This window comes from Ailuropoda melanoleuca, chromosome 10 (genome assembly GCF_002007445.2).
Source record: "Ailuropoda melanoleuca isolate Jingjing chromosome 10, ASM200744v2, whole genome shotgun sequence".
NCBI lineage: Eukaryota > Metazoa > Chordata > Mammalia > Carnivora > Ursidae > Ailuropoda > Ailuropoda melanoleuca.
This window is the reverse complement of record NC_048227.1, coordinates 55,474,879-55,485,608: the sequence shown is the minus strand read 5'-3', so window position 1 is coordinate 55,485,608 and position 10,730 is coordinate 55,474,879.

Sequence of the window (10,730 nt, the reverse complement as noted above, 5' to 3'; positions counted from 1 at the left end):
GCAAGAATGGCTTGCTCATTCTGCTAATGAATTAGTTGTATTAACGTGCCAGAAAGAAAACAGCAATCTGGGGATGGTTTCTATAAAACTCGATGTTTCATCCAAATGTGATTAGCACAGCCAATAATTTTTGTCCCTGCAACTGTGAAATAATTCGGAGCCAGAGGTGGAGTTATTAAAAACTAATCTTTTGTCCACATTTGAAGAAAAGTGTCACTTGATTTTCCTTTCTGCATAATTACTTTCGAGAGAACCATAAATAAGCCTCTTGGTTTTTTTTCAGTTTGAAGATATTTTTTAGTGAGAATCACACAATGGAATCTGCCAGATTAGAGACTCATTTGGAGATGCAGAATACTTAGGGGATCAACAATATGCAAATTTTGTAACAAAATAGTTATTGAGGGCTCCTGGGTGGCTCGGTCAGGTGAGCGTCTGACTGTTGGCTTTGGCTCAGGTCATGATCTCATGGGCTGTGAGACTGGGATCCGAGCTCAGCTAGGAGTCTGCTTGAGATTCTCTCCCTCTACCCCTGCCCCCACACACAAGCACGTGAGCTCTCCTTCTCTCTGAAATAAATAAATCTTAAAAAATAGTTTTTAGATATATATTAGATAGATACTGACCTTTAAAGTTATAGCGTACCAGGTCAGAAGCTATACACGTAGCCTTGCTTTTATCTACTCTTTGGGAAGCAGTTAGGCTTGCAGTAAAACATACACACATGGGCATCAGAATGAGTCAAGGTTTTAACAATGCCTCCGTCACTTTGCACTACAGTGGGAACAGAAGCAAATTGCTGGAGAGTGCTTATGCCCCAATTTCCCATCAACAAAGAGGGGTAAAGGTACCTACGAACCTCACTAAGAAACTGAATGAGAATTTAAGTAAAGCACCTAGCACAAAGTACCCTACTAGCTGCTTAACTATTACATGCACATGATAATTACACTGTAGGTGATAATGAAGATTATGCAGCAAATTGGAAGAAGTAGTAAGAATTTATCTTATTCGAATTAGCATCAATTCAAAGTGTTAATACACTAATTTTCTCCATAATTCACACTGCTTTATCCACGTATACTTAGTAGATTATTAAAAAAAAAAAAAAAGCCCCACGACTTAGCGCATCTGAGATAGCTGATGTTCAGGAAGCTTTCTGAATGCACGATGATTTGACTACAGCACGCTGACTCAGAGAGTGGCAAAACAACCCAGTGTTTGGGTACAGAACATGATTTCTATTTTAAATATCTTAATCCTTTAAACCTCAGTTTCTTCACCAGCCACGGTTTCAGATGGAGGGAGAAGGGAAGGCAATCGCTTGCCACTTCCTGCTTCTCCACTAAGTGGGGGAGCCGGGATTAAAAGATGAATCTTTTTGACACCCAAGTATGTGCATTTCACTCCTGTACTCGACTGCTTCCCAAGTGCGGGATAAAGACAGGCAGTGCCAGAAGTTCCCAAGCACCTTCTCTCGAGGGTGGAGTTTCCAAGTCTCCACCCTCGAGAGAAACAATGTGGTACAGGGTTGAGAAGTGTGGCCCCCTAGAACCCGCTGCCTGAGTCTGAATCCAGCCCTGCCGCACGGGCGATGAAACCTTGGGAAAATTACTCATCTCTGTGCCTGAGCTTCCTTCTCTGGGAAGTGAGGATGGAAACAATTCCTGCCCATAAATTCATAGGAGGATTAAACACTTTAATATATGTAATCTGCTCAGAACAGTGCCTGACCTATAATAAGCATTTGCTACCTGTTATTTACCTTGGTAGACATATGGGAAAGATCCTAAGGTTTTGCTTTTTCTCTCATTTGTTTGTTGTTAGATCTGAGGGACATTGACTCATTTGCAACAAATTTTTTACTTTGTCCTAAAAATTGGGGGATATGCCTTTTATCTCTTATGCACTCACTACTTCAAACACGGCTCATATCTGGGTTTTTTTCTTTCCTATTTCACAGGGATTTCTGGGGGATTAAAGGAGATATTTCTAAATCATGTTATCCCTCCTTGAGGACTGTAAGTGGTATTTATCTTTGGGGCAATGGTTCCAAAATCATTAAGCTTAAAAAGTGGGTCACTGGAATTTTCTGTAAACTGCTGAGAACTGTGGAATCATAAGGTAAGCTCTTACCTAGGGAAGTTGGCTCTTATCATGAGCTTGGCTTTAAAGTCAGCATTTAAGGCAAAAAAATAAAGATAGTTCAAAGTATTCTGGAACATGTCTTAGAATGCGGGACAACAGTTTTGTTTTTGTTTTTAGTAAATCCACTCTAGATACTTTTTTCTCCAGCTTTAGAACAGATCACATTTCTGCTGTTGAACACCAGATGAAATAATTGGCTTGTACTTAAGCCAATTTGTATGAAAGACATGGACAACCTAAACCAAGCACTTCTTTGTACACTCCCTCATCTATTCCCCACAGTTACCATAGGAAGTATTAGCAATCCCTTCTTTACCTGTGAAGGACTGAGGCAAAGCAAAATAAATGACTTGCCTAGGTCACCAGCAGGTAGACTGGGAAGCAGAATTCTGACCTCAATTCTCTTGGACATGGAAGCCCCTATTTTCCCTCTAACGCTCCCTCTGCCTAGAATCACTCTTGCATGGCTTTGAGGGAGACAAACCGTCCTCTACTCTGCTGAAGAAGACTGCTTACCATCTATTAGAGGAAACACTGAATTTAGACCTCCTCAGCTGGACTTGAATACGAAGAAGTTAGAGGAAGTCCAATGAAGACTAAGGAACTGGTTGGAAAGAAGTCTCTGGAGGGCTCTGGTTTAAGAGTGGAAAGATTTAGAGAGACAGAAAGGCCATTACTGACTCCACAGGGTTTTAGAGACATACATAAGTGATGCAGGGCAGCTGAGGAAGAATCAGCCTGGAGGTCCGTGTGGCTTGGCGGCAGCCCTCCTCGAACATAGGGCTGGGTGGGGGCCTCCTGTTCCACCTTGCGGTTCTAGGAATCCACCCTAGGCTTCACTAATAAATGTAGCAAAGTCTGAGAGGGTTTGGGCCCAGGCTAGTTACAGATACCGCTCAGCTGATTTCCTGTAATGCCTTTCTGAAGGGAAACCAGACATGACTGTCTTCCCCTCATTTAATGATGGGGAAATGAGACCCAGACAATTCACAGGGGAAGTGACTATTCAACGGACAGCCCCACGGTCCCAGGTACACATCGGTTTCCAGGGCAGGGCTCCAAGGACATCAATGAGAGTGGCCACGCTTACCCTCCAGGCCTGCAGGAAGTGCACAGAACATACCTAGTAAGCCCCCCACCTGCCCGTGGGAGGTTATCAGGGCACAAGGAAGGGAATGTTCCCCATGGCTGGTCCCGTCTACCTGAGGCCGCCAGAGCAGCGCATCGCCTGAGACCAATTACTCAAATTTCTGGTTCACAATAAAGGCAGGACCCTTTCTTGTGCTCTTACTCTTTCTAAAGGATTCTTTTCCTTTTCATTGTGTTTTTCTGATTATACACAAAATATAGTTAATACAAAAAAAAAAGGAAAAAAACAGAGGAGTGTACAAAATAAGATAAACAATGTAAAGAAGATCAGATATTTACTAACATATTTTTCCTTACAAAACTTAGCTATAACAGTAACGATAATAATGATGAAACAGCCTCTGTGCCAGGGGCTGCGCCACGTGCTTCCTTTGCACCGTCTCACTCAGGGACAGCCGTCCTGGACAGGAGACATTTGACACTTCCTCCAGGTCCAATCCAGTATGGCGCTCTTAAAGGGTCAGATTTATTTTTCCCTTTCTTTAAAAAAAAAAAAAAAAGCTAAAAAAAAACCCCCAATCCAATGATACAGAACAGCAGAATGAGCTAGATCAGTTTATCATCTTAATTACAGCCCCAGACATATGGTTAATAGTAAAACACAAGAAGAACACACAGAAATTAACATGAACGAGAAGCCCTGGATCAGAAGGCCCCTCTGGGCTCTGTTAACCTGGAGATTCCACAGTGGCCCAGAGCACTTAATCTCCAGGCCAACGGTAAGTTTGTCAGTCTATTTTCAGAACTTGTTGAGGGTTTGTGCTTCAGCCCTACTTTACTTGGATGACCTTCTGTAAAGGTCTACTATTCTTTTTAGTTCTGCAGGTTTCAGTCATGTAATTGTTAAAGATGATGCTGATATAAACATTTTACTAAACTTTATGGAAGGTATAATAAAAAAAAGACCAACACATCTAAACAACCAAGTTTTCACCTATCATTTCTTTTTTTTTTTTTAAAGATTTTATTTATTTATTTGACAGAGATAGAGACAGCCAGCGAGAGAGGGAACACAAGCAGGGGGAATGGGAGAGGCAGAAGCAGGCTCATAGCAGAGGAGCCTGATTTGGGGCTCGATCCCACAACGCCGGGATCACACCCTGAGCCGAAGGCAGACGCTTAACCGCTGTGACACCCAGGAGCCCCTTTGCCTATCATTTCTAAATAGAATTGTGTATGGAATGTAGACTAATACTGACAAATAATCAATAAAAAGTGTAAAGTCCTTACTGAGGAATCCACATTTCCATCATCTTGTTTTCACTTTAGTTGTTTTGCATTTATCTTTTTCAGTGTTTTTCCATTTCTCTACTGGCTCTGAACATTAATTCTCTCCTCTGGAGCTCTGAGATAATTTGTAATTTAATAATCCTTTAAGGCTACTGAATTTTAAAATGTGCTTTTCTGATTAAAATCATAGCAAAAAAACAAGCCTGAACAGGGCTTATTATTGTGAGACACTTTTACAGGACAAATTTTCCTCTTTGCATTGTGCCTCAATTCCAACCATAACCCATAAGGCAGGAAACCAGACATGTTCTATTCACTATTCCCACACATTAAAGCAACTATATCAAGTCACTCAAATCAGGTTTAAAAATATGAATTGTAAGCAGAATATATTTAAAGACGAATTTGCCTTCTTTCCTGAAGATATTTTCCTTGGAATGTGGGTTTTGGAATGAACTCTCAACTTCAAACTGTGGCCATGCCATGGCAATGGACCATAGAGCCATAGTGACAACCCATTGGTGCCCAGAACAGTGCCTGGCACATGGTGGTACTCTATAAATATTTGCTGAAGGAATGAATTTGCAGCTGATACAGTGATATGAGGAGCACAGACAGAAATGGGCAACTCTGGTGTCTGCCCCCTACCATGAACCAAGCCAAGAAAACCTCAGTTCTTTCCAGGTCCCACATAATGGCAGGGTCACCCCAACCATTTGGTCTTGCCACAAAGACTCACTGTAGTTGGGTTTTTGCTACGGAGGAGCGTAAGGCCGCTTCACAAATGCTGACCTGGACCTTAACTGCTGCCCTCATATTTTTTCCTCTCTGACACAAAGTAGAGAACTAGAGGTTAGATAGTAGTTAGCTACCCAATTTGCTGGGAAAGAGCAACTGCTTGTATGACCTAGACATTGAGATTTGTCTTCCAGTTACAGCTGCTCATCATTTTTACAGGATGCCCAGAAGAACATTCTTTTTGAATGGTTATAATACTTTAAAGTGTTTAGTTGGCACCTGCATATATTTGAACCGATTCATTTGAGAAGGGAACATTTAAATAAGTTTCTTTGTTACTGTTTATTCTTTATATATTGACTATTGCCATTTTCTCCCTTTTTATTTACTTTACAATTTTTTTATTGAGATGTAATTGACTACAATTAATTTTTTATTTGGTCAAGTGGAATAGGAATAGTTCACACTCAGTTCTTGCTCATTCATTCATTGATCAGTGTTTATGTTTCTTTAATCAGCTCCATACTGATAATCTCGACCTAACTGTAATTTTTATGGCAAGCAGTTTTACTTACGGTTTAAAAAGTAACTCTTGCTCATTTATATCCTGAATGTCTTGAATTTAGGTCTTTTTCTTGATGATGTAAAAATTTACCTATTATTATTTCCCCCGAAATTTGGTATTCTATCTTAACTTAAATCTTTTGCCTTCTGTACTATATGAAGATATATCTTGAAATGAGGAATGTAACTTTGAAAATTGCCTGGGCCTCACTGGGTCACACAGAAGTTCATTGTTCACGACTCAGGAAATATCTCAAGATGGATATTGTAAGCTAACCAGAGACCCTCCAGACAACAGTGTTGCACGAAGCTCATAAGAATCGTGAATGCCTCAAAGATCCCCCAATCTATTCCAAGCAGGTATTCCTGCTACTAAACATAGAGACTAAGGGCTTCTGGGTAGATAAATGTTCAGACTTCTTCGACAAGATGTGACCTTCACCTAAAAGCTGGGAACACTCGAAACTTCCATAGGACAGACTCCAGAAGTATGTTCCCAGATGACTCATGAAGCTCTAGGAAAACAAGGAAAAAAAAGCCAAAAACAAACTAAAGAGCAACGTAGACACACCACACAGCACTTGTTTCAGAGAGCAACAGAAATGACTGAGGATTCTCCTGGGTGCTGTTGGAGATCTAGTCAGGACGGCTCACTGTGCTGGACTGCAGGTCAAAACACTTCCTATTCCCCAGGCCAGATCCCCCGCCCAGCTCCCACTGCCCTGGGGCCTGCTGGGCTCTTACCCGCCTACACACATTGCTACTTTCAATTCTGGAAGCAGCTCTGACAGCCTTGACTCTGACATGCGCACAAAGAAGAGAAGCTCAAGAGGTTTTTATCAGAAGAGTGCAGGGTGAGTAAGAAGGTGAAGTCTAGACAACTCTGAGCAGTGCTTTGATCTAAAGCTATGTAATGAAGTTGGTACTTAAATGGGAGAAACGGTCAGCTTCAGAGACAAAATAAAAAAGGGAAAGGGAAAGGACAGATGGGGAGAGTGAGTGAGAACAAAAGAGTTAGGGGCAAGCTTAAACAAGGAATTACAAGATTTGTACACTGAAAACTAGAAAACGTTGCTGAAAGAAAATAAAGAAGATCTAAATAAATGAAAGATATCCCACGCTCATGTACTGTCAGACTTAGTGTGAAGATGGCAATACTGCACCAAAATAAAAAGCTTTTCCACAGCAAAGGAAACCATCAACAAATTGAAAAGGCAACCTCCTGAATGGGAAAAGGTGTTTGCAAATGATATATTCAATAAGAGGATAATATCCTAAATATATAAAGAAATTCTACAACTCAACACCAAAATAATAATAATCTGATTTAAAAATGGGTAGAGGACCTGAATAGATATTTTTCCAAGGAAGACACCCAAATGGCCAACATTCACATGAAAAGATGCTCAACATCAGGGAAATGGAAATCAAAACAACAATGAGATGTCATGTCACACCAGTCAGAATGGCTAGACAAGAAAAAAGATAAGAAATAACAAGTGTTGGTGAAGATGTGGGGGAAAGGGAACCCTCATAAGCTATTGGTGGAAATGTAAATTGGTGTAGCCACTGTCGAAATAGCATGGAGGTTCCTCAAACAATTAAAAACATAAATACCATATGATCCCATAATTCTACTACTTGGTATTTACCCAGAGAAAACAAAATGCTAATTCAAAAAGATACATGCACCCCTATGTTTATTGCAGCATTATTTACAATAGCCAAGACATGGAAGGAACCCAAATGTCCATCAATAGATGAATGGATAAAGAAGATGTGCATATATACATATGTATAATGGAATGTTACTCAGACATAAAGAAGAATGAGATCTTTCCATTTGCAACAGCATAGATGGATTTATGGTAATATGCTAAGTAAAATAAATCAGAGGAAGACAAATACCATATTATTTCATCTATATGTAGAATCTAAAAAACAAAACAAAGGAACAAATAAACAAAAATCAGAAACAGACTCATAAAGACAGAGAACAAACTCATCATGGTTGTCAGACGGGATGGGGTGGGGGGGATGGGCAAAATAGGTGAAGGGGATTAAGAGGTACAAACTCCCAGTTATAAAATAAATAAGTCATGGAGATGAAAGGTACATACAGCATAGGGAATACAGTCAATAATATTGTAATAATGTTGTATGGTGACAGATGGTAGCTACACTTAATTGAGATGAGCACTGCATAATATATAAAATTATTGAATCACTATATTGTACAACCAAATCTAATACAATATTTTATGTCAACTATACTTCAATAATGAAATATTTTAAAAAATAAAAAAAGGAGGGGTGCCTTGGTTGCTCAGTTAGTTAAGTGGCCAGCTCTTGATTTCGGCCGGGGTTATGATCTGGGGGTCATGGGATAGAGCCTGGCGACAGGCTCAGCACAGAGTCTGCTGAAGATTCTCTCTCTCTCCCTTTCCCTCCCCCAACTCGTGCTCTCTTTCTCTCTAAATAAATAAATAAAAACTAAAAAGGAATTTCTGCTTTTGGAACTGCTTTTAACCTATGCACCCAAACAATCATACACACACAGCATTTGCTTGTAATAGCAAATATTAGAAATAAATAGTTAAGGGGATAAATACATTGTGATATACTACTAATAATACCATAAAATTATGCAGTAGTTTAAAAAAATGATTATATATGTATGAAAAGAGAAACAAACTCCAAATTATTTTGTCTGAAAAAGATAGCCAACAAATGTAGTTTGACGTCACACAATATACATTTGTATATGACATTACATTAATGTATTACATGTATAATGAAAAAATTATAATAATGAAAAGCAAATGAGGGGTGTAGAGAAAGAGAACTATGGAGAATTATACAGGGATGAAAAAAATGAAAGAACCATGGAAGAAAGAAGGAAGGAAGGAAGGATAAAAGGAACGAAGGAAGGAGGAAAGAAGGGAGGAAGGAAGAAGCAGGGCTAATGACCAAGCCAGGCTGGATTCACATCTGGAAGAAGGGGAAATTAACAAGCAAATGCAGAGGTCTCAAGGATGGAGGCTTAGAGGAGGAACAAGTTGATGTCAAGAAGAAGGAAAAAAGGAAGACTCTGGAAGCCTCAAAGTAAAGCCTTCCCAAGAAAAGTGGATTGAATGAATCCTGGTTTAGCGCTTACTCGGCTCCCAGTTCCTCGCCATGGTATTCCTTACACTGCAGTTGCAGCTTGAGTCGTGTGAGCTGAGTTGACTGTGTTTCTGCCCAGCCTCAGAGGTTTAGTCAAGAAAATGTCCCAAAGGACCTGAAGGGATGGAGGCTGTGGACCATGGACACATAATCTTTGAAGTAGAAATGCAGCCAGAAACCCCAGGGAGACCTACACCTGTGGCTGACATATAGGGTACCACTTCACTGGAGTGTTTGTTTCATAGAGACTCTGCAATGAAGATCAAGGCAGGGATTTGTATGGGAAGGAATAAGAAAGAAAAATCAGAACGCAACGGGACAGCAATATTTAACATAAAATTCACCAAAGAAGGGACAACACTGTATGTACTAATAGGCTGACTATCTAAACAACACATATAACCTGTATTAGTTACAACAAACTTAATGGCTTAAAATAACACACATTTACTAACTCATAATTTTGGTGGGTCAGGAGTCCAGGCATGACTTAACTGGGTCCTCGGCTTAGGGTTTCACCAAGCCACAATTAAGGTGTCCTCTGGTCTGCATTCACATCTGGAGGCTTGACTGGGGAAGAATCTGTTTCCAAGTTTCCTTCAATGATGGACAGGATTCATTTCCTTGTGTTTGTGGAACAGAGGGACCTGGCTCCTCGCTGGCTGTTGGCTGGAGGCTGCTTTCATCTCCCAGAGGTCACCGGCAGTTCCTGCCACACGGACTTCCCAACATGGCCACTTCTTTCATCAAGCCAGAGATGAGAGTCTCCAGAGAGAGTCTGCTAGCAAGACAGAGTCTTTTGTAATGTAGTGTCATCACAGGAGTGACATCCATCACCTGTGCTATACTTATTGTTCATAAGCAAGTCACAGGTCCCAACTGAACTCAAAGGGAGGGGATCCCACAAAGATGTCAACACCAGCAGGTGCTGGGAATCATGGAGCTACCTTAGAGTCTGGCATACAAGGTTATCTTTGCTGCTTCTGAGATTTTAAATTAAAAATAACCATAAATATAATCCTTAAAATATTGTGATGTGCAACAGTGAATAAGAAGTGAAATCTAAACCTAGAGTACGTCTGGTATCAAAGCTTGTGACCTTCACACTTCCCTGGCCATATTTCAAATGTAGAAATATACATACCATGGACTAGATTCAGGTCAAACTTTATTTCTAACATTTCTGAGTAAATCTCTGGAATGAAGAGTAAGAGCAAAGGCCGAGCAGTGGAGTATTTTCTAGCTAAGTACAGTGTGTAAGAGTATGGGTATTTCTTTGACCCTCAGTTTCAGCACAATTAAAGGAGGCTAATTTTACAGTTTACATTAATTACTTTTGCAATTATTCCGGAGAGACACTGATTATTCAATAAATGTTTTCTTCTGGAATCACTGTCATCAACGTGGTTACATGAAGTAAAAGTGAGTGTGCTAAGGGAAGGGAGACGAAATCCTTGAGTAAAGTGCTTCACTGGTCCCTCACCGACTACCCTATGGTTCGATCACCAAAACAAAACAAAACTTCACTAATTTCATAGGAGGAAAAATGCATTTGAGTGTTGCCTGAAATTGCATGCATTTGGCTTAGTACTGATTTGAACACTTTCTATAATTTGTATTTTTAATTTTTTCCGTCTATGGTCGTCTCTGCTCTTCACCCATTTGTGGAGGTTTTTTTTGAGCTGTCCATTGATTTGACCTTTCTCTGTCGCATGCATCCAAATATTCTCAACCCC